The 24,880-nt window shown below is 42.7% G+C and overlaps 1 long non-coding RNA gene across 6 annotated transcripts in view; it reads left to right on the top strand.

The window, feature by feature from the left end:
• LOC125992364 (uncharacterized) overlaps window positions 1-24,880 on the top strand; it is a 102,467-nt gene that overhangs the window by 51,319 nt on the left and 26,268 nt on the right. For 3 of the 6 annotated variants that reach the window (XR_011086191.1, XR_011086188.1, XR_011086187.1), the window contains 3 exons: window positions 4,207-4,257; window positions 11,302-11,445; window positions 19,943-20,074. This is a non-coding gene — a long non-coding RNA (uncharacterized lncRNA). Of the gene's footprint in view, window positions 1-3,642; window positions 4,094-4,206; window positions 4,258-11,301; window positions 11,446-19,942; window positions 20,075-24,880 lie in introns of those variants that run through there. The other 3 variants (XR_011086189.1, XR_011086186.1, XR_011086190.1) reach the window with 3 other exon arrangements.

Genomic DNA, 24,880 nt, shown 5'->3' with positions numbered 1-24,880 from the left:
ATGACAAAATTCAAAACCTTAGAGGTGTTCATTCTATCATGAATACATCATGGGAATAATTTTGGTCCCAATATTGACCCTTGCCGAACACCGCAGGTTATATTTGAAAGCATTTTTCTCTCCCATCCGCACAAACTGTTGCCTCTGTTCTAAGTCGCTTTTTATCCAACGGAACCCTATTCCCCTAATCCCATACCTTTCCAATTTTTGAAGCAAAAGGTCATGATTAATTGCATCTAAGGCCAAAACTCCTACGGCAAACTTCTTGTCGTCAATGCTTGTTGACAGTTCTTCCACGAGGTCAATCGAAGCTCAAGATGCAGATCGTTTTGGCCTAAAACCATATTGACTATCAGTCAATATCCCACACTTATCAATCAACCAATCAACCAATTACAGTAAACTGTTTGATTTGTTTCCAACAGTTTACTGTAATAATCTTTCATACGTGTTCGAAGAATTTCGGTGAGTTTATTTTGATCTCTTTTGTATCTAGTGTCTTTCTCCTCAGTTCTGTGCTGGCTAAAATCTTCATATAATTCATTCTTCTTTTTTTTCTTTTTTGCAGGCAGTCAACAGACCACGGTTTATCTGGTCCTTTTGACGTTTTCTTTGGTCGCTGAATTGGACCGTTTTTATTCTATAGGGTCAAAAAATTATATTCCGAAATAAACTAACGGCTGCATCAGCATCTTCTTTGTCGTCAACATTCCTCCAGTCTCGAGCTATCGGATCCTTTCCAAATGCGCCATTTCTTCTTCATCTCCTCCGTGTCTGTTGACTTTGCTGTTGTCTACGTTCTTACGTTTACATTCATGGATAACAAACACCGGCAGATGATCAGCGGTATCGTTTCTTAATAATCCACTTTCCAATTTACCTGTCATCTCATCCGTAAGAATATTGTCTATTACCGATGCCGAGCGGGTGGTAATTCCGCTTGGTTTGCTTGTTTGGTCATGTTATTTGTAGTCGTTGAATGATTTGGATAGAAGCCTTCACTATACATTGCATCCATCAAATCTTCCATTGCAGGTGCATGAAAAGGAGGCGACCTTCTGCTCGGTAGCTCACATAATTATAATGAATTGCATGTTGTAGTGCTGTAAATAGTTTTTCATCTTATCAAAGTTTGCGTATAAACTCCTACTGTTGAAGTGTATTATTGATATATCTTGCTCTAAGTTGATTTTCTCCTTGAATTGATTTTCCGTGTAATAACAACAATTGCTAGTTACATCGTCAAATAAATTGCTTTCCGGGTCTATATCTATGCCCTGTGTCTGCATAGTAATTGTTGAAGGCAAGCACAAACAGTCGTCTCCCCATATGTTTGCTTAATCTTTTCTTTTTGTCTTTATAGACGTCGGAAGAGTTTATCTCCATCACAAGAGATTTGGGTCGGTCAGTGGGGGAGGAGGAATACTCCGCAGCTGTTTGACACTACTCGAACAAAAAACGAACCGGTCAGGCAACTCAGTATAAAAAAATGAAATGAAAATGTTTTCACACGACTTGACGTATTTATGCGTTCATTCATCGCAAAGTCGTCCAACCAGTTTGACACTGATCAATCTTGGTTGAGATTCACCTTGTAGTACCGGATAAATCCACTAAGTGGCGCTGTTGTTTAGATTCTAGCTCAGAGTCGTACACGAGGCCTCCCTCACGACTCTGGACTCATCCACAGCAGCATTGAAATTTCAAATGCCAACAATTCCTCCATTTCATTTTAAACAAGCAAACACCAAGTTAGGGAATGAAATGGAAGTGAGCGAGGGAAGATAGTAGTTCCGAGAAATGGTGTTACGACTGACACGGGCTGAAGAGAAAGAACCATCGATGGAGGGCAGGCACGTGCACTCATAGGAGGCAGGTGAGGCACTGCCTCTGGAGTCCTCCTGGGAATTTTACCGACTGCTTGACAAGCCGGAAAGCACCGAGCCACGCACGTCTATCAGAATGGAGCGATTTTGCTCATCAAGCCGCAAAGACGACTTTTGAAAACACAGTCCTTGCATAATCAAAAGACATTCAATAAGAGAGCAAAAAAAGCTTTCGGTTAACTCATTCCCTGCCATTGACAACTATAGACGTCCATTTCAACTGTGCTGGCTGTTAAAAACTCCCACACAAAACTCGCAAAAAAAAAAAAATCTATCACAACAAAATCTCTCTTTTGTTCTCTCCTTGTCATGCATGGAATTTCTTTGGAGGCGAGACTTCCATTTGCATGAGATGAATGTTATTTTTGGCGCACACAGTATACGTGAGCCTTAGCTTCTTGAATGTATGTCATTTTTTAACAAATAAAATAATACTGCTTGTTCACTGCAGCTAGATCCCAAATGGCAAATAAGTACAAGTGACGACTCGCGGGGCAGAAATAAGAAACGAGAAAACGTTTCAGCCATGACGCTCGATGCGGCCCCCAAAGTGCTCATCATCCCTCCAAGCAGAAAGTATGAGGAAGCACCACATAATAACGTTGGGAAACCCTCTATTATTCTGCCTCAGACGCCTGCTGGCGTAATGAAAGCAACAAACAAACATGCATAATTCAGCGAGCCGGCCACTTGTGCGTCGGGCCCCGGTAATGATTGCGCTTGGAAGTGATGAAGTACCGCACTTACACCTAAACGGCCTTATTTAAACTCATTTGTTAGGTGCAATTCAAGAGGGGGGGGGGGGACGCTTATTTGTGTAATATGCGATGGCTTACCGTGCGGCAAATGAGGCGAAGGCTAAGTATGTCATTTATTTGGGGGAATGACACCATTGAAACAGCAGGTGGCAGCAAAGTGTTTGGAACTGTTGACTCATCTTGGTGTATTGCATATATGTACGGACACAAGGTTGCTATGGAAATAATATGATGTGCGTTGAGGCTCTGTATTAGGGCCCCACAGGTTCTGAAAACACCCGTTAACAATGGTACTATTTGGGCTCCCTCTAGTGGTACATGTAAGAATTACTTAAGGTTTATTTTGCATGCATCATTTTTAAGATTGCAAAACATGGTGCAACATTTGAATGTTTCCCTAATATCAGCAAAGGTTCATTTGATTTCACTGTAGTTTGGTTACATTCACATGGGGATTCAAGTCGACCTTTTTTGAAAGGCAGATTGAAGACAAAAGTGAAGGTGAAAGGTGAATTGTCCACCGGTGTGACGGCGAGCAGAAGCAATCTGCGGCGAGCAAGATGCCAGACGGATACGAATTGCACTTATCTTCCGCTGACCTTCTCAAACCTGCAAACTGATTGAGGAGGAGGAGGAGGAGGAAGAGAAGGTAGATGGAAGTGATGATCAAAATAGGGAGAAATGCACACTGATGGGAGGAGCGGGTGATGGAGTACAAGGGATGCTGAGAGCTGTCTTTGATTTGGAGCAGAGGAGAGAGATCATGATGACGAACTATTACCCAGAAAAAAACATAACTGTGCTATATTCCTTTTTTTTATAGTGGTGAGATGCAAGTGAACCTTTTTCAGAATTTGCACTGATTCCTAATTTGCCCCTATATTTTTTTTCTAATAATAATAATAATAATAATAATAATAATAATAATAATAATAATAATATTTCACCTGCTCGTCGTCAGGAGTCGTCACAGCAGATCAATCGATAATGACGCACAAATCTTCATTATTTACACTTTGATTTTAATTTCTAAACATTAGAATGTTGTTTTGTGGTCCAAATGACGATTATTCTTTTCATTACTAATGCTAGTGCTTTGCTGCGTGAATAAAATCGAAAGATTTTATGACGATTGCGAACATGAATTTTATGGCGCCAGGATGCAGTTCTAAATTTGTCCAGCTAGAGGCGCTACACTCGCGTCAGATGTGGTCACTTCTTCGGTCTGTCCCAGCTGACTGATGTCGTCCAATCAATCCCATATTTGTTTTTAGTGCCAACGTCGTGTGTTTCTTCGCCTATGTCGATTTTAAATGACAATATCATCAATTTTACATTAAATTCGTGTCAGATATCAACCAAATGATTTAATGTGCCCTTCTGGGGCTGCTAGTTTGGTTGCTCTTAATCCGAATGTCAATAATTAATTGACAGCAGATGACCTCATGGGTAAGAGCACATCTTCTTTTTACATTTTGTTGAAGAGAAACTGTTAATCCATTCTTTTTCTGCGTCTCGTGTTTCCAACAGTGCAATTGATGTTTTTATGTTTGTTTTTTGAGGTGTGACGCTCATGAAAAATATAGCTGGAAGCAACAATGAAGACTGTAAAGGTAAAAATGACTTTCTATCGATTTTTTTTTTTAGGGTATATTCATCCATCCATTTTCTCTCTGTTATATTAATGGTCCTGTTTAGTCAGAAAACATTTTTAAAAAGCAACCATAACAGAAGACATTAGGGCACTTTAAAAAGTAGATAGGACTTATTTTGCACATAATTTTATGTGGTCTACTCGAGCTAATGAAGCGTGTCCATGTTTCTTGCTTAATGTATTTATTCTTTTCTTTTGGGCATAAATCCTGTACAAAAATTAGATTTTTTTGTAGAACATCTTTTGCATAGTCCCATTAAAAAAAAAAAAAAGTTTAGTAGAAACAATACAGTGGTACTCAGCGTGTATTTTGTCTTGAGTTCCAAACAAAAATTTTGATGGTGGTAGAGTAGTTTTTTTGGCAAATAGCAAGTAAATCAATCAACAATAGGCTAATCACAGTTATAATCTATTCTCAAACTAATTGTAAAACCAATGATGCAAATTTATTCACAGCAATTGCATAACTTTTTCCATCCATCCATCCATCCATCTTCTTCCGCTTATCCGGGGTCGGGTCGCGGGGGCAACAGCTTCAGGAGGGACTCCCAGACTTCCCTCTCCCCAGCCACTTCATCCAGCTCATCCCGGGGGATCCCAAGGCGTTCCCAGGCCAGCTGAGAGACATAGTCTCTCCAGTGCATCCTGGGTCGTCCCCGGGGTCTCCTACCGGTGGGACATGCCCGGAACACCTCCCCAGGGAGGCGTCCAGGAGGCATCCTGATAAGATGCCCGAGCCACCTCATCTGGCTCCTCTCAACGTGGAGGAGTAGCGACTCTACTCCGAGTCTCTCCCGGATGACCGAGCTTCTCACCCTATCTCTAAGGGAGAGCCCGGACATCCTGCGGAGAAAACTCATTTCGGCCGCTTGTATCCGAGATCTCGTTCTTTCGGTCACGACCCATAGCTCGTGACCATAGGTGAGGGTAGGAGCGTAAATCGACCGGTAAATTGAGAGCTTTGCCTTTTGGCTCAGCTCTCTCTTCACCACAACGGACCGGTACAGGGTCCGCATTACTGCCGACGCTGCACCGATCCGCCTGTCGATCTCACGCTCCATCCTCCCCTCACTCGTGAACAAGACTCCAAGATACTTGAACTCCTCCACTTGGGGCAGGATCTCATCCCCGATCCGGAGAGGGCATTCCACCCTTTTCCGATCGAGGACCATGGACTCGGATTTGGAGGTGCTGACCCTCATCCCGACCGCTTCGCACTCGGCTGCGAACCGTTCCAGCGAGAGCTGGAGATCACGGCCTGAAGAAGCCAACAGCACCACGTCATCTGCAAAAAGCAGAGACGCGATGCTGAGGTCCCCAAACCGGACCCCCTCAACGCCTCGGCTGCGCCTAGAAATTCTGTCCATAAAAATTATGAACAGAATCGGTGACAAAGGGCAGCCTTGGCGGAGTCCAACCCTCACTGGGAACGAATCCGACTTACTGCCGGAAATGCGGACCAGACTCTGGCATCGGTGATACAGGGACCGAACCGCCCTTATCAGTTGGCTCGGCACCCCGTACTCCCGAAGCACCCTCCACAGAACCTCCCGAGGGACACGGTCGAACGCCTTCTCCAAGTCCACAAAACACATGTGGACTGGTTGGGCAAACTCCCATGCACCCTCGAGGATCCTGCCGAGGGTGTAGAGCTGGTCCACTGTTCCACGGCCAGGACGAAAGCCACACTGCTCCTCCTGAATCCGAGGTTCGACCTCCCGACGGACCCTCCTCTCCAGCACCCCTGAATAGACCTTACCAGGGAGGCTGAGGAGTGTGATTCCCCTGTAATTGGAACACACCCTCCGGTCCCCCTTCTTAAAGAGGGGAACCACCACCCCAGTCTGCCAATCCAGAGGCACTGTCCCCGATGTCCACGCAACGTTGTAGAGGCGTGTCAGCCATGACAGCCCCACAACATCCAGAGCCTTTAAGAACTCTGGGCGGATCTCATCCACCCCCGGGGCCTTGCCACCGAGGAGTTTTTTAACTACCTCAGTGACTTCGACCCCAGAGATTGGAGAATCCGCCTCAGAGTCTCTAGGCCCTGCTTCCTCAATGGAAGGCGTGTAGGTGGAATTGAGGAGGTCTTCGAAGTATTCTCCCCACCGACTCACGACGTCCCGAGTCGAGGTCAGCAGCACGCCATCCCCACTGTAAACAGTGTTGACGTTGCACTGCTTCCCCCTCCTGAGACGCCGGATGGTGGACCAGAATTTCCTCGAAGCCGTCCGAAAGTCATTCTCCATGGCCTCACCGAACTCCTCCCACGCCCGGGTTTTTGCCTCAGCAACCGCCGAAGCCGCGTTCCGCTTGGCCATCCGGTACCTGTCAGCTGCCTCCGGAGTCCCGCAGGCCAAAACGGCCCGATAGGACTCCTTCTTCAGCTTGACGGCATCCCTTACCGCCGGTGTCCACCAGCGGGTTCGGGGGTTGCCGCCACGACAGGCACCAACGACCTTACGGCCACAGCTCCGGTCGGCCGCCTCAACAATGGAGGCGCGGAACATGGTCCACTCAGACTCAATGTCCCCCGCCTCCCCCGGGACGTGGGAAAAGCTCTGCCGGAGGTGGGAGTTGAAGCTCTTCCTGACAGGAGATTCTGCCAGACGTTCCCAGCAGACCCTCACAGAGCGTTTGGGTCTGCCAGGTCGGACCGGCATCTTCCCCCACCATCGGAGCCAACCCACCACCAGGTGGTGATCAGTTGACAGCTCCGCCCCTCTCTTCACCCGAGTGTCCAAAACATGCGGCCGCAAATCCGATGACACGACTACAAAGTCGATCATCGAACTGCGGCCTAGGGTGTCCTGGTGCCAAGTGCACACATGGACACCCTTATGTTTGAACATGGTGTTCATTATTGAAAATCCGTGTCGAGCACAGAAGTCCAACAATAGAACACCGCTCGGGTTCAGATCAGGGGGGCCGTTCCTCCCAATCACGCCCTTCCAGGTCTCACTGTCATTGCCCACGTGAGCATTGAAGTCACCCAGTAGAACGATAGAGTCCCCAGAAGGAGCGCTCTCCAGCACTTCCTCCAGGGACCCCAAGAAGGGTGGGTACTCTGAGCTGCTGTTTGGTGCATAGACACAAACAACAGTCAGGACCCGTCCCCCCACCCGAAGGCGGAGGGAGGCTACCCTCTCGTTCACCGGGGTGAACCCCAATGTGCAGGCGCCCAGCCGGGGGGCAATAAGTATACCCACACCTGCTCGACGCCTCTCACCGTGGGCAACTCCAGAGTGGAAGAGAGTCCAGCCCCTCTCGAGAGGGCTTGTACCGGAACCCAAACTGTGTGTGGAGGCTAGTCCGACTATATCTAGTCGGAATCTTTCTGCCTCGCACACCAGCTCGGGCTCCTTTCCAGCCAGAGAGGTGACATTCCATGTCCCAAGAGCCAGCTTCTGCAGCCGGGGATCAGACCGCCAAGGTCCCCGCCTTTGGCTGCCGCCCAGCTCACATTGCACCCGACCCCTTCGGCCCCTCCCACAGGTGGTGAGCCCATGGGAATGCATAACTTTTTCACCAACTTATTGCTAAGTGTGTAAAACGCCACAAACGGGCTAACAAAACTAGCATAAACAATGGTGAAGTATGAACACTATACTTTATATTATAAACTATACACTATATTTTTATCTTAGCTACAACTGACTACTAATTGAAATTGGGGCATGGTAAATGATTAAGGAATCAGCAAATGAGTTTGGACATTTTATATAACGTATGTCTGCTAGCTTAATGCTAACATCTGTGTGAAACTCCATAGACAGGCTAATGGAAATGAGCATACATCCATGTTATATATATTATTACCGTGTCTCGCAATCGTCTTTGCCCTCTCCCGGGCTTTTAATAATCACTTTGCGTAAACGTTCCGTCGGTGTTAACAGTCAAGACTGTTCTTTGCTCTCTAATTGTGAGCTGTTTTATTGCGCCGCAATGAAATCGTTCCTGGCAAGATGGCTAATATGCGCCATTATACTTTATTTGCAGTGAGCGTGCAGAGCATTTGTTGTCATTTGCGCTGTGGCAGACTTACTTAATAACAATGCCGTCTGTGGATTTAAGTGCCGCTCGAGTGCTTGGAAATGGATGAAGGTTGTGCATCCTCTTCAAATCCGAGCGGCTTCGTGTGGTTTTATTCTGTTTTGTTTACATTTGTAGCAACCGCTTTGTTAGGCACACTAGTACAATCCACGGGACAGATTACCGTGTTCTATAACCTCGGTGAATAATCGGCTTTCTAAGGAATATAACTTCTCTATTTTTGTGCTCAAAGTAAAGCCCTGTCTTTTTTTTTTTGCCTTTGTTGCCATCTTGTGGCATCTTGCTGCTAAGCAGCCACCATTGTAAGAGATTTGGATTTCTCGTTTTGATTTAAAAAAAAAAAAAGAAAAATAATAATCACTTTCATTTTCTTAAACTTTTTTTTGTCTGACCCAAATGAATGGAGGTGTACCTAATGTAGTGGCCAGGTCCTTTCTTTTTGATGCTAGGTTATTGGTGCCACTTTCAAAAGGACAATTTTTGGTCATTTTCTCTGACTCCTGCCTCATTCTAGATGTCTTTCAAATCGTAATTCCTGTCATTTGGAGTGTTGGAGTGTATAAAGGAACGGGAAAAAAAAAAAAGAGAAGTAGCGCGAGTGGAGCTCCTATTAGGGGCAAAGTCGATCAAAGCGGGTGGCTGGCTGCGGACATCCGAGCGGCTTTCCCTTCGCCATTTTAATAAGGGAAGGAATCGAAATTCAATTGGAGTCTAGATTTGAAGGCTGTCGCCAATTATAAGGCAGCTCGTGTCTCCCTTGGGAACGAGCTTTCTTGTGCGAGCTGAATGTGACGTTTTCTCACGGGGGATACATGTGTGCTGTGTAACTTTATGCTAATTCTTGTTATGTTGTGAACGGGGTCACTGATTCATGGTTGTAAATCACAAGATGCTGAGCGCATGTTTGGAGCTTTTCTTTTTCAATGGCAGACAAAAGATGATCGCAGCAGTGATGTCACCACATTCGTTCAGATAGGCCCAAAGTGGTTATCTGGACCTTCTGGCGAATCCTCGTTGGTCCGTGGATCAGTTTTAAAGCGAGCAAATAAAGTGCATTTGCGATATTTACATTGGGGATGAGCGATGACTGCTACCAGGTATCGCTATCGGTTTGGTATCGGGTACCCACTGAGGCTTCCGATACCAGTCACCGATACTCCAAAAATATCTGACGTTCTTCTTTGCAACTATTGACATACTGGTGAATTGTTTATATCACAAAGAATGTAGAGATATCGGTACATCTAAAATATTTTTTTAAATACTGCTCATGAGTTAAATTAAAAACAATGTAACGCTAATGAAGCAAGATTGGCAAATGGGATTGTTAAAGTTGTCGCTTAGTTGTCAGGCAGCCAAAATAGCACTTTTCATTTGGGTTTCCAAAAAAAAAAAAAAAAAAAAAAAGGCAAAGACAAAAAGATTTGACTTTTATTGCTACAAAAAAGAAAATGACGAACGGCGGACTTTGATGGTCACGATATTGTAATTTATTTCAGATTGTTGTGAGTGCGCAGAGCAGCAGTTGGTAAAACGACTCAATAATATATTATGACAAATGGATCTTCTTTCTTCACAAGCTTTTGTACCTTCCGTCCATCGGGTGACATAAACATTGATTTCTTTCAGCGTTTTTCATTTTTTTTTGTTTTAGCCGCTTCTTTGGTCCGGTCGATAATTTCAGGAACGTTTCCATCTAATCTCCAGCGTTTAATGGCCCCTTGATCAATGGGTGCTTATCGATTCGTGAGTGCTTTTTTTTTTTTTTTTTGCGCCAGAAGCGAATGAGTAGAAACTGAAAATGTCAGAGTAAAACATAACACTCCAGTTTGAAACAAATGTGTCACATTTCTAGTAATTGACTTTCTTCTTGCTTGGAATGCACACCGGGTAAAATCTTCCATTAGCTGTCTCCGAATTATACATAAGTGTCATAATGTAAGCACCTAAATTCACGACTTGTAAAACACAATATATTGTTCCCCCTAGCAACCAACAGATGGCGCTGTGGGAGCATTATTGTCAGTAAGTTGCTGTACCAGTGCGTACTGCAGACACGCTATGCACATCCACTTCCATTTCAAAGCACCGACACCATCGGATTACGTAATGTAGGCTTCCCCCACCTGCTTTTTCCCGCATTTGTCAAATTTTCCTCCCCCCCCATTCACATATTTTCTCAATTTTTAATATGGGATATGTATGGCATAAATAAATGATAGGGATTTTATTAAAGCAGCTTGATGTAGTTTGTAAAAAATGGAGGAAAAAACACCATACATGCTCCCAATCCATGGTGCCCATTACAAAGGATTTTATCGGGCTGCAGCTGTCAAATTTTTTTAGAATTGAAAAGTGAGGTGAGTGACGTGGGTGTCAGCAATATTGAGTTTGAGGCCAGACCGATTTGCTATTTTTTAGGACAAATTTTCTCTTTATTTTTTTTTTTTTAAACACGAGATAAATAATTTTATTGAAATCTCCCCCTGCAAAAAAAATCCGAAAGTACACAGGCGAGATTTTTTTGTGTGTAATGAATCACATGTCCACGACCACGACACATTTGTCATCGTGACGGTGCTGGCGAGTGGGCCGCTCCTCGTGCTCCACTCCGCTGTGTGATGCAGTAAATCCCTCCCAGACTGTTGAAAAAGAGCCAAGAGGACTTAGCGTCATAGATCCTGAAAAGCTTGACTATTCATCATTGGGAGTCAGAGTGCGTACCAGATGTTCCTTGTCCATTTTGAATAGCACCACCTTTCTGTTCTCAATGCTCATGACAGTGTCCAAAATTCCAGTCCTGCAATCTACCCCATGCGATTGTTGGACTTTAATCGAAAGGCGGTCCTTTATGGACCATAATTCACAAGATCTAAAGTACTAAATGTTAATCCTAACTGTTCATCCATCTCCAAGTCGTGGGTGATTCTTTTTTTTTTTTTTTTTGCAGATTGAAGGAATGTCAGAGCTCGGTGGGTACAACAGTCGCCCTCAGCGGGAGCCAGCAATTCTCCATGTGGGATAATGTCAGTCTACACTCCTCTGGAGATTCAGCAGAATTCACCGGTGGTGTGCTTGGAAGGAAAAAAAAAAGGTAAACTATTGTCTGGGGAGGGTGTCCGGAGTGGCTGAGGTGGCATTAAAGATTAGCAGACTACTATTTCCTGCCCGGGATGACTTTAGACTTCTTGCAGTGTGGCTGGTATAAAAAAAAAAATATATATATATATATATATATATGAATGCGCCATCGATGGATGTCGCTTAGCCATTCGTCTTTGTGACAGCTCTCGGGGGGGGGTAATTTTGAATACGGTCCTGGAAAAGTGAGCAGACTGTGGGGGAAAACAAGGATTGTTCACAATATTAGGTACAGCAAAGTTTTGTCCAAATGAAGCTTCTAAACTCATCAACATTTGTGGCATGAAGATTTGGTCCAACAGAAGCTCCTTAACTTGAATATTGCGGCAAGACACTCCCTTTGTCTAAATGCAGCCGCTCCACTTGCAGCAACGTAGATGAAAATGCCGCATGTTGGCAGCAAAACACTATGTTTGTCTAAATGAAGCTACTCAGCGTTTTTTTTTTAATATAGGGTTAGGCCTCAAAGCTCTACTTTTGTCTAAATTAAGCTACTCAACTAAGATCTTTTTACCTGGATGCCGCAGTTTGGCGCAAAAGCATTACTTTTGTTGAAATGAAGCTGCTCAACTCATAGCACCATAGCACCTTGACTGCCCTTTGCATGACCCGCGTGACCGCAACATCTCTGTAAGCCATCAAACAAGAAGCGAGATGAGTCGAGAGAGTTTTAATTTCATCCTAGTTTTCATCTTAAATGGATGTGATGTTACAAGCCAGGGGGTCAGTCCAGTTCACGCTTTCCGAGCGCGCCGCCACGTCCCGTCTCTCGCTAACAGACAGCCGCGACCGCAGCTCGTCTCAAATGACATTTGATTAGTTTTCATCGTTACTTTGCATATTTATAGCAGCCCGAGGAGTCTCGCGTGTTATCAATCCACCTGAACGGCCTGCCAAAAAATGTGGCTGCCATCTCATGTCCTCGCCCACCTCAGTGCAACGTGACTAATGGCAGCAGACACACTGGCGGTAAACTTGCGTCAACTCGCCAACATGGCTGCGGCAAAAATTGTCAATTAAATCCGGTTAGGTTGCTGAAAAAAAAAAAAAAAAGTTTCCCAATTACAAGTCCTCCCTCGTTCGCGTCATGTTTACCCGGCTTTAAATTGATCCTCACGGACGACATGACATCTAAGGCGAGGCTGAATATTTATTCAAACCCCCCCCCCCCCCCCCCCCCCCCCCCCCATACTTCACTTTCATAGGCGCTGCGGAAACACGCTTGGCACAGGTAGAAGATGTGATCTCCACACACACGCGGGACCGCACAAAGACACTTCAGGCGCACGGAGGACGCGTCTGAGTAGCTCTCATGTCGTCACCAAAGAAGAAGAAGAAGAAGGTGTCGAACATAACAGGGCCGAGAACCCTCGGGAAGGGGCTGTGGGGGGGTCGTAACGCAAAGACTCCTTGTTCAAAACGCAGATGGTACACCACACGAGTCTCGTGTGTGTGTGTGTGTGACTCAGAGTGTGTGACTACGGCTGCATAATAGGCTTTATGTGTCACTTTGCATGTACAAATCACATCCAACGTGCTCACGTTGCTCAACTTATCTGGAAGCACATTCAAAGCGTCATACACACGGACATTTTGTGAAATTTCCATTCATTAGCGCCACGCGAAAGTGAACTCGACCGACCGCTGAGCTAAATGCTCGCTCTGAGGCAAGATTGTAAATTATACACAAATCTGACTTCACGCCGTTTAATAATGGATTCAACTCCGAAAGCCTGAATGGGATTGATGAGATCTGTGGTGCCGCTCTGCTCTGTTATTTTTCCGCAAAAAAGATTATTATAATTCTGTGGTATAGTAATCCCTGAAATTTGTGTGAGATTTTTTTATCACAAACATTTTTCCAATCATCGGCAGAGAACATTATAAAGATTGCGTATGGGCCTATATTGCCCGGAGCACAAAGTCAGCATTAAAATCATAATAAAATAATGATGAGGTCACTACGCTTATGTCCACTGGATGTGTGACCCATATACACGATGATGTGAGCATTAAACAAGCCAAGAGGCAAACGCAATTTCTCACATCTGCCAGAGTACATAAAGTCCCCTAATGGCTGCATTTTGACCCCAGTTGACCTCATGCGGGACAAATAATGACTGGGGCTTGTTTATATACAAAATAATGGCCTAAATGATTAAGGCGTTTTATTTCATACTTAATCAAGAAACGATTAATCGACTAACTGGATTAATGCAAATTGCAAATTTATACGCCGGTGTCCACGTCACTCACCATTTCGTTTTTTTCAGGCTGCACACACTCAAAGTCACAAATATGTGAACTGTAAGAAGGTTGACTTTCACAAATTTGCATCTTTAATATTTTTTTACCGGCTGTACATAATATTCACGTAAAATATTCCTCCCAGAGATCCTTTTGGCACCCGGCACCGACGTGTGTAATCAGAGTGGGATGAGAGCAGCTCTATTTTTTATTTTTTTTTTAGGAGGTCTGGATCCGCGTCAGCCTGCCTTCTGTGGAGACGGAGATAAACAAATAAAGAATGATGCTGAGTGGGCTTAAAAGCCTATTTGCAAAGTTAAAAAAAGAACTTTGGCCATATCGTGAATTTGTCAATGCTGACGGAGTTGGAAATTTAACAGGATTTTGTAGGGGTGGTAAATTGGTCAGAAAACAAGATTGGAGAATACTAAAAGTTCCTCGGAAAGTAATACGATCATTAATTGTCATTGACATAGTTGTAAAGTGTCTCACTACTAAAAGTTGTTACATTGACATTTACGTTCCTCTGTGCGCTTCGAAAAAAAAAACGTACAATGCCTTGCTTCGGATCTTTCCAGTCGAAATTCACCTTCAGCAAAATGCAGCGTGAGGTTAGATACATGCGTCATCCGTCACCTAACAACCACACATATGTCGCTCCTCCTTTCTCTTCTTGACAAATAAAGTCGTCAAAAGCCACCGTCGAAGCTGAGCTGTTGAAGAAAAACCTTTATATATATATTTTTTTTTTACATCTTTCTCCATTGCCTTTGTTTGGTTCCCAGGCAACAAATAACACGAGGACTGTGCTGCATTCTCATAATCACAGAGAAGAAACTGCGCAAATGAAGCTTGTTAACAACCCACTGTTTATTAATTGCACGTTAGCATCGGCGGCTAACGGCAGTATGGCTAAGTAAAAAGTGTTTTTAAGATGACAAACAGCAGACTCCAATTATATGCAATAAATGTATTTAATCGATGGAGCAAAAAAAACCAAGTTGTGGTCATCTGTTGCTAGGCAGAAAATGCCCCCATGACTTAAAAAAAAAAATTGTAGGCTAAGAAAGCATTAGTATGCCACAAATTGCAATCATATCACTTGATGAAAAACGATAAGTGCATATTTGGGCGTAATTAGCGGTTGGTCATTTACCTTCTATGTAGTTAATTCGTTGCTCTTTTCACGTAATAACGACACATCCCCCAGCATGCAGCGGCGGTGTTAAGTTTCTTTAACATAGGCCAATAATGAGTCATAATGTGGATATTTAATTCACATTTTATGCCCAGTATAAGCTTTCAAGCCTCATAAATTATTCCTGTGCAATATGCAGCCTTGTATTTGTAATAGGCTGCCATATTGCATTTTATTGCAAATGGGGCCTTGTGAAGGGGGGGGGGGGGGGGGGAACCCGCATCGGTGACAATGTGTCTCGTGGCATCTCTTCCCGTCTCATTTTTATCAGCCCGCCTCCGCCAAACTGATTCTTGCTTTTATTCTTTCTGACACGTATTGAGGTCCGTAGCTCGGAATGGGAAGAAGACAAGAAATAGAAAGGAAAACAACAACAAAAAAAAGCGGGAATATTTACTGTGGTCTTGTTGTGAGACTTTTACATATTAACTCGGGTGAGACGGAACGATGACAGCTTGATTGACGGCTCAGCTGAGAGGAAACAATCGGAGGAGAGGGGCCCGTCGTAGTTTCGATTTTGATGACACAGACGGCGGATCGCTGGTCCGTGACATGATGGCAAACACGTCGATGCCGACCTGCCTACTGAGACCACACGCGCTGTCATTGATGGAAAGCACACACACAGCTTTGAGTGTCATCAGCAGGCTATGAAGGAGCAACTGGATGAGTTGAATAATCCTTCTCCACCAGGGGGCAGTATAGTACAAACGTACATACACTCATTTATCACAGAGGATAAAGAATCTATGCCTGTGAGTATTGTGATAGTGGTGTGTTGCTGCACTATTTGTGTTCAAGCGATTGTGTAAAAAAATAATCACGGTAAAAATTGTGTTTGATTAATAAACACGATTAATCATTGACTAGCATTAAGCTAGCAGACATTGGTGTGTAGTAAATACACAACCGTTATTTGTTAAAGCTGACTTTTTGATGCATCGTTAGATTGTTCAGGTGTTTATTAAATTTGTTGGTGAGTTTACAGTCTGTGGCAGCTTGACATACATACAGCAACAAAAACATACACAAGGCAGCCATGTTTGTTTTTTCTACTCCATTTAATGACTTGACGCCATCCCGTTAATGAGAACCGGGAGTGTGTAAGGTCGTTATCCATGTTCGTGTTAAGTCAGTATGTCGATGACGCCTTTTTATGCTCCTTGGGCCACATTAGCCCCCCCCCTCCAAAACATGCCACATTGCATCGTGAACAATCGCCGGATTACGCTGATTGATTACGACTGGCAAGGATGAATCGGACAAGTGTCAGGCGGCAAGCCAGTGACGGACTTGCCATCTAATGGTGTTGACTCGCCGACTTGTGAATGTGTGCGTGTGTGAGGGAAACAGATGCTGAGTGACGACTGACTGACTGATGGCAGAATGCGATAACGAGCAGACGAACATGACGAGGGGGATGCACCAGATATGCAAAGCAGACATTATGTAAACCGACGCGATCAGCTGCGTAACGACGCGGGCGGTTTCACTCGTTACGCGCCGCGAAGCGCTACCACGCGTTACGACAAACATGCGATCTGACAAATTCGCCACAACCTCAAGGTTTAAAATGTGGATTTATTTTTATGTACTGTATTGTAAGTATAATAGTGAACATTAGAATTAATTTCTCTGACTCAAAAACATTCTGTTTAAATAAATTAAAAGATTACAGTATAGTAAAAAAAAAAAAATCCCTCCAATCCTGTAGGTGGCAGTAATGCATTATGCAAAGCAACTATTACAAGTCATATTTACATTCCGCAATCATATTTACATGGCGTAATAACTTCCACCTCGCTGATGTCTGAGCCTCTCAATACATCATAAATCTCTCTCGCTGCCCAAGTTCCCTAACTGGGATAATCGGAAGAAAATGAGCGGATTATTGAGTGAAGGTGTAAAACAGATGCGCTATTATCAGTGTTCTGCTGTAACGCTTGTTTTTCATTACTTCTCCACATAGTGTAGGAAGCACTGGATCGATTGGATCTTCTGTATGAGCGGGCACCATTTTGGTTTTTTGTGTTTGTTTCGTGTCAAGGTCTTTATTGACGCTTTAACAAAGCACACGTGCATCGTTCAAGTGCTTTCTTCACGGTCGCTTGGCAGCCAATGGGGATAATTCTTTTGTTGGTCACAAAGTAGGAGATGACCGTGGGAGTGCAAACACTAATATTCTTGTTAAAAATCCTCAGATTCCTCCACCCAAAAAAAAACGACAAGTGATAAAGATGAGGGATTGGCTGTCACCGCTGCATTTTCTCATTCTTCATATGTCCCGGGGAGAGGCATTAGTAAAACAGGGACATGACAACAATGGCTACAGCATAATCTGTCCAACCCCATTACGGACTGCTAGCACGCTCGCAGAAAGACACAAACAAAGGCACGCATACGCGGAAATCTGTCACAGCGTATAACATACAACTGATGGAGGGCATAAGGATCTTCTCCAGCTTCTGCTGCATGACAATATAAACATAAGTCCAGTGGCTGTCAGTGCTTTGCTTTCAAAGTGGATCCAAATCATTGCGGAAAAATCGAAACATTTTACGAACCACAAAAATCAGTGATTGATTACTGTTGATGTTAGCAGATTTTGACGAATCTAAAATAAAAAATAGCTCGACTTGATTACTCGATTCAAATGGTTGATTGATTTGATAATCGATTACTTTTCGATTAATCGATTGATCTCGACAGTTTTGTTGTTTATATTCTTGTAATGTATATATTTGGCCAGTATAACGCTAAACTGGCACCTCCACTGTTGATTTAAATGATTTCAAATGTTTTTCCGAATACATCTCACACTGTGATGATGTTAGCAGGGGAGCTGAGCTTCATCTTGTTTTCCTTCACCGTATCAACCTTTTGTTACGTTATCTCCGGTGGCGTAACGGGATTAGCAACTAGTCGGCGGGTCAGAAGCGAAGCGCGCCCCCCCAGGAACACTGGAGTGTTGACAACCTTGCTACGAGCAAATTGAAATGATGATCCTAGACAGGCTTAGCCGCGCGTGCAGTCGGCAGCTCGGAGGATGGAGCAATTATGCCCGGACTGGGCACGATCGTGGGGCCAATCACGAGTGTTCATCGCCAAAGCCTCGAGTGGGAAAACACACTGAGAAAAAAAAAAAAAACGAGAGCAAGAATGATGCAGCGGGAAGAATCATATTGTTGTGTTAAGTCGAGTGGTTATTCAGTCAAGCATTTGACCGTATAAGATATTTCAGCAAACAACTGATTTTACTTTGAAAAAAGAGTGACATAAAAATGTATTCGATTCATCGATAGATAATGGCTAGAATAATCGATTCTAAAAATGTTCGATAGTGACGGCCCTACATTGTACTGTTACAAATTTTGTATATTTAAATATATATATATATATATATATATATATATATATATATATATATATATATATATATATATATATATATATATACACATATATATATATATATTTTAAATATAAAAACATTTAAAATAATAAAATACCTTTTTTTTATTTTTAAATATAAAAATATATATATATATATATATATATATATTTTTTTTTTTTTTTTGCTCAAAATTGTCCAAAAATTTTATTATTTTATATATTTATTATATATATATAATAATATATATATATATATTATATATATATATTTATTATATATATATATATATATATATATATATATATATATATATATATATAATATATATAAAATAAATATATAAAATAATAAAATTTTTGGACAATTTTGAGCAGTTGAACATTTTTTGTTCTCCTCGCTACCTGCTTTCGCCGGATCGCACTTGAAAACGAGGAACTTTAAGCAAATGTGGCGGTCAAAATGCTACTCCTTTTTTTTTTCTGAGAATAAAGGTAACAAACCATTCCGAGAAATTGAATTACTGGGAGCGGGTTCCCTTCTCGTTCTCCTTCAATGAAAAGAGAACTTGCTCTCCATTGTATCTCATTATAAACTTTCCAAATAACGTTCTCGAACTTTCTAAAGCAATTCCTCGTAAAAAGGCAACATACTACACATGCTTTTGCAATCGTACTCTTTCTCGACTGCATGGCCATGAATCACGTCAGGTACAAAATAAATTGTATGTGAGTAGACAATTTGCAAGCGTGTTAGGTGACCCTTTTCACAGCGAGGCCACGTTCCATTCAAGCGAGCTGCCGGCTTGGGGGCGCCATTATTCATGCTCGTTCACGGACTTCCCCGGCTAAGAACAAACATGGGATCATTAAGGAGACGTTTGCAGGAGCGCTAACGCCGAACCGCCGCTCGCAGTTCACCGAGACCAAAAATGTTAGCGCGCTAAAGCGCTAAGGGAAGATTCGGTTCGCTTCACGTCTCGCTCGCTCATAATGGAAAGATAGTGCTTCAAAAGCGTCTTATTGCAATATGAAAGAACTGGAAACATTTGCGATCTTGTTTCATTCCTCTCAAAGGAGGTCACAGGATATTTGATTTAGTGAGCTGATATGTTTGATGAAAAAAAAAAAAAAAGTCTTGCATGTGAGGAAAATTGCGTCTTTGTCTCTGGAGCAACAGAATATTATGTCTACCTGCTCATAAAAGATAATGTTTTGAATAGCGCTCACAGCATTCCGCCACAATTCAAATATTTCTATGAAATGTTTGATCATATTTTGAAGCAAACAGTAATCCCATAAAACTTGCCATTAGCTTTAAAAATGATTTTATTTGGAAAATGTGTGCATGTATGGATACATGAGGTATCTGCTAACAACCCAGGCTAAACTAGCTTCTTCGCTACATACTTATTTTGTCAACAATATACATATATGTACAAATGATATACGAACGTAGGCTATGAAATAATATATACTAATATATTTGTGTTTATGTGCAAGACTTTTTTCATGTACTCATTTATTATCGTATGGATCTTTGACGTCTATAGCCGTCAATGGCAGTGAATGAGCGTAAAAAAATAAATTAGTTTTTTTTTTTTTTTTTTCCCAGGAAGTGTCACAGCTGTAGTCAAGATGTGTCTCGTGTAACGCATTCCGGCCGCCAGTGAAAAGCCTGACCAGAAGCAAGACCAGAAAACCAGCCATACTGCATCTTCCTACCTCGTTGGCGCCGTTGCGATACGTAAGTCTGCTTATACGCTCTCCAACAACTCAAAAGAACATTACGGCCACATTGTAAGTTGGCATTAAAAGGCAACTCCAAACTTTTTCCCCTCCCACTTTCCGCCCCGCAACTCGGCCGCAAGGTCAAATCAACCATCCGGCGCCCCGACTTCTTCTTCCGTTGACCTTTCTTGCGCAACTCTGTGCTTTGCCTCTCTCTCCTGGTTAAGCCTTCATCAGTTTTCTCGCACTTTTATGTCTTTCTGACTTTCATTTTCACTCCACTTACTCCTCGGCCTGACTTTCATCATCCCGGAGCGTTTGGCATCCTTTCAGCTTTGTTACAATTGTTCCCTTTGTCGGTCAGCTCATATTGTGTCTGTCTTTACCCACTCTTGATTGTCTCTCTTTCATTCCCAGCCTTTCAACATCCAATGGTTTTTCATTTCATCTTTTTTTTTTTTCCTCCCTCCTTTTTGTACAGAATTTCTTATTTGCTTTTAACTTTCTTTCAAGTTAACTTTGGAAGTAAACACGCCAGTCGACTACTGTAGGTGTTGAACCGATTAGTCGACTAGTCAAGTGCTGAGTCAGTCTAGAACAGGCAATTAGTGATTAATTAACTTTGTCAATATATATCAGTATAGTTGACTAGTTAGAGTAATTATGGAATAATATAAAATACCACAAGTTGCTTGGACCGCCGTATCATGCTAAAAATATCAATAATATCATCGATTAATCGACGTCGACTCATCACGCTAGCGTCAAATTCCACCAAAATTTTCTCGTTAAACACCGAAAATGGAGTTCCCTTTAGTTTTACCCAGCTGCTTTCCACACGCTACACATGCTAGCGCCAATTTAAGCATCGCTACCCAAGCGTGTGCGTTTTGAATCCATAAGAAAATCTCCCAAACGCTTGAATGTTACGTTGAGGTTGCGTCACTCGTTTTGGGAGGTTAATCCGCCATGCGTGCTCCCCGCGTGCCAGATCCCATCAATGCAGACGCCCACGCCGTAGGCGAGCGCACGAAACCCTGCGCCGCTTGCATTTATGATTCAACGCGCACTTCCCGCCTTCCCCTTTGCACTCTCCGTCCTCTTCCCCGCTCACCTGCGCCGCACTTCTTCCTCCGAGCGCTTCTTCTCCTGGCCAACGAGCGTTTTTCTCATTTGCCTAGCCTTCTTTTCTTATCACAACCTTTCTCTTATTTGCTCCTACTGCCCGTCACCCCCCTCCCCTCCCTGATAATATTCATTCCCGAAGCGAAGGATGGCATTAGCAGTCGGTGTGCTTCGGCGCCAACGCGCAATATGTTGGCACATGACAAGATTGTGTCCCCTCCCCTCTGCACGGCGCACTGCATCAATAGCGCTCGGCAGCCAAGCGTGACGTGCAGGCGTCCACCACATAATAAGCAACTTTCTCACCCACCACCCCCACAGATCCTTTTTTTTTTATTATAATTGCAATATCCAAGTATGCGGATCTTATTCAAAAAGCCAGCGGTGGTCTTAATATTCCTTATTTTATTTAAGTTCCCCCCCGCCCAAAAAAAAGCCAGCGTTACTTTGCCTTGTTATTCTTGTCTTGAGATAGATTGATTGCTTTATCGAGGCATTTTTATTTATTTATTTTTGTTATTCCAGCTGTCAAGACGTGTTGTTTTCTCGCATTTCTCTTCCCGCTTGTTGTCATCTATGTTGTTTGATCTCGCTCTAGCATGCTCGATTACTTCCTCCCTCGATAGCACCTTTACTCCAGTTGCCTCCATTTTCCTTATTGTTGATTTTTTTTTTTTATTTGCTGGTTCATCGACTCGACGACGCGGTTATTCAATACACATCACAATATTCCAGGCATCCCTGCAACATGCTTTATTTCTGACAGCTAATATCTCCGCATGTAACAATCAAGTTGTCATGTAGACTCGGGCAATATTGCAGAAACTGGACGCGAAATACCAAAAATGAAAATCGAACAGTATGTTGTTTGCTGAAGAAAAATAATCTAATCAGGTAAGGCAACTCAAGGCATTAATGCAAATCTCAAATGGTAATCACTGATGTGTGTAGCTGCTAAAACATTGGAAGCATGCAATATAAATAGGATTTAAAAAATTAAATAATTAAACTATGCCTACTGGCCAACAGGGGGCATTACAATACAGACATGGAGCTCCTCAGTATGCTGCGGTAATATATGGTCTTTGCAGATGATAAAGAATATATGCCGGTCGGAATTGTTATTTTCTTATTTATTTTCCAACAACACTGGTCCGTACTTAATAACATAAATATTTCGGAAAACAACACCGAAAACTGTCAAACAAGTGTTGTGTGTGTGACTTCATTGTCCCTGGCAGAATATGTAAACAAGCTTGGCAAGACAGTGAGACATATGACTAATTGAACTCCGCCGTTCTGCCGCTATATCAAGAGACACAATGGCGGCTGTCACAACTTGCACAAATCGCCTTTCCATATTTTTCATCCTGACATTTAACATCGATTAAAGATGTTTCCTAGCAAATTAGTCACTAACTTGATTGTAAATATCAAACCAAGCCCATGTGGTCAGGAAAGTAACTCACAAAGATGACATTTCAGAGCCAACAAAAAAAAAGTTAAGTATTACAAGCGGGACGCTATGAAGAGATTTTCTTCAGGTCACCCAGAGGTGAAAAACTGCCTTTTCTGATACGCTTTCTATTTGTCAGCGTATCAGTTAGACTCACACTGTGAGTCCAGCACACTGCCAGCCTATTTCCGCCATCATTACCCGACACACACAATTATTCACGCTCGGAGCGAGCAAACGCGCTGAGCGAAAGTAAACAAAACTTACCGAAAGGTGCCATCTTACTTTTTAGCACCATTATTGACACACATCCTTGTGTTTTTCAATTAAGCTCCATTGACCGAGCGGCCTTGAATTTGTGTTACTGTTGCGTTGTGGGAATAGTTTTCATAGATCGGTGTAGTGACACATTAAGACTTCCTGCTTGTTATTTTATTCAAGTGTGAAATGTTTTATTCGAAAACTTTTAACCACTTAAGTTTGTCTTAGTAGAGCCTGTTTATTATTTCTGTGTGTCTTTATATTAAAGTACAATATTGAAGGGTGCAGTTCTTGAGGAGGCTCAAATAGACTAAAATTTTATGTTTTTAGTTACATTTGTGGCCATGGTATAAATTTAACTGGGCACGACTCTTCTACCATTCGTGAGATACTTGTAGTCCCACAGGGTTCAATCTTAGGTCCCATGCTGTTTACTAACAGTACATGATTGAGTGCAAATTTGTTTTTGATCATTACAAACATTTTGGGTATTCCTTACGTTCTCTCAATAGTTGAAAATTGTGTTTTCAAGACAGAATTTTGGATATAGTGGAGTCACAAATGATGAAGCTCAACAAACCGATGACTGTACAGTTGGTAAATGCACTAAAGTGAGAAATAGGAATCCATTTTTCATCGTGTCACATTTCATTCCATAAGTGGACCAGAAAGCAAGAGGCAACAGGGCAGACTTACTTAACACCAACAAACAAAAACATTCTGTTTCTGTGGTTTCAAGGCGACATTTTAGCTCCTTACATGCCTTTAATGATTTATTCATAAATCCCTTCAGAGGCTGCGTCAATATACAAATTTAGCCCAGTTTGGCAGTGCTGCATTTGGCCTCACTGCATTTTTCATCACAATAGTGGACAAGGGGGGGAGGGGGGGGGGGAAAAAAAAAAACATGCATAGAATGTGTGACCAACACAAAGACTGCAATTGGTGTTGAATTGTATTCATTCAAAATAGGTCTGCGTTGTGTGTCTGTAAAGTTTCCAGGTTGGTTGGTTTGGCTACTTTCGTTCCAAACAACGCTATCGAGAAGAGGGCTACCTTTATCAGAGTTGTGCGTCTCTGCTCAGTATTGGCTTAATTCTTTCTTCCCTCCACCCCTTTCATTTTTCAATTTTCCCCCAGTACCAATAGACTTACTTCGCACACATGTCTGGCGCCGAGTCATTTTCTCGCGTATGCATCATCCGCGTTTGATTTCGCAAGCAATCTTACCTTTCAGTCGGAAATCTTTCCCCAAATCACCTCTCTCTTCTCCATGGAGAAAATTGGAAACACCCCCCACCCCCACTCACCCTCAGTCCCCCACTCGACTTTCAATAATTTTTTTTTTTTTTTGCATGAACTGAAAGTACATTCAAATGTTTCAGACTGTTGAATTGTTTGCCTCTCACCAGCTATGGGATAATGTTCCATGAGACTACCTTTAATGAATTTCATGCGGTGGTGTCAAAGTCAGGGACATCTCACACTAGCTGTATCGCTGCGTGGCATTACTCTGCTTATTAAAACGGGTAGTTCTGAACACTTATTCCAAATAGAATTGACTGAGTGTTGAAAGGGCACGTGCAAGTGTGGAAATACTGCAGCAAAATTTGAGCCTCACTCCAGTAATCCCTCCCAAGAATACAATCGTGCCTAATACTAAGTTAGCATTAGCAGTGGAAACAAGCCAACGTTAGCCACAGGAGTTCTAAACATTCATTCGAAATAAGATTAAGTGTTAAACGGAGACTTTGCAGTTTAAAACACTTCAACGTAGCCTAACCTAGCATAACTAAGCTAGCATTAGCAAGGCGATGTTAGTTACAGATGCTATGTTGCTAGCATGATTTTTTTTTCTGATCACAAACTGTTAAAAGTATCCATAAACCAGACACCACCCCATAATATTCAGTATACTCGGTATCAGGCACTCTAGTGTGATCCTGCCTACGTATTGCGTGTCCCGTGGAGGTTTGTAGA

The sequence above is a fragment of the Syngnathus scovelli genome, chromosome 22 (genome assembly GCF_024217435.2).
Source record: "Syngnathus scovelli strain Florida chromosome 22, RoL_Ssco_1.2, whole genome shotgun sequence".
Classification (NCBI taxonomy): domain Eukaryota; kingdom Metazoa; phylum Chordata; class Actinopteri; order Syngnathiformes; family Syngnathidae; genus Syngnathus; species Syngnathus scovelli.
Note: the sequence above shows the minus strand (reverse complement) of the source record. Positions and strands in the feature narration are given on the sequence as shown.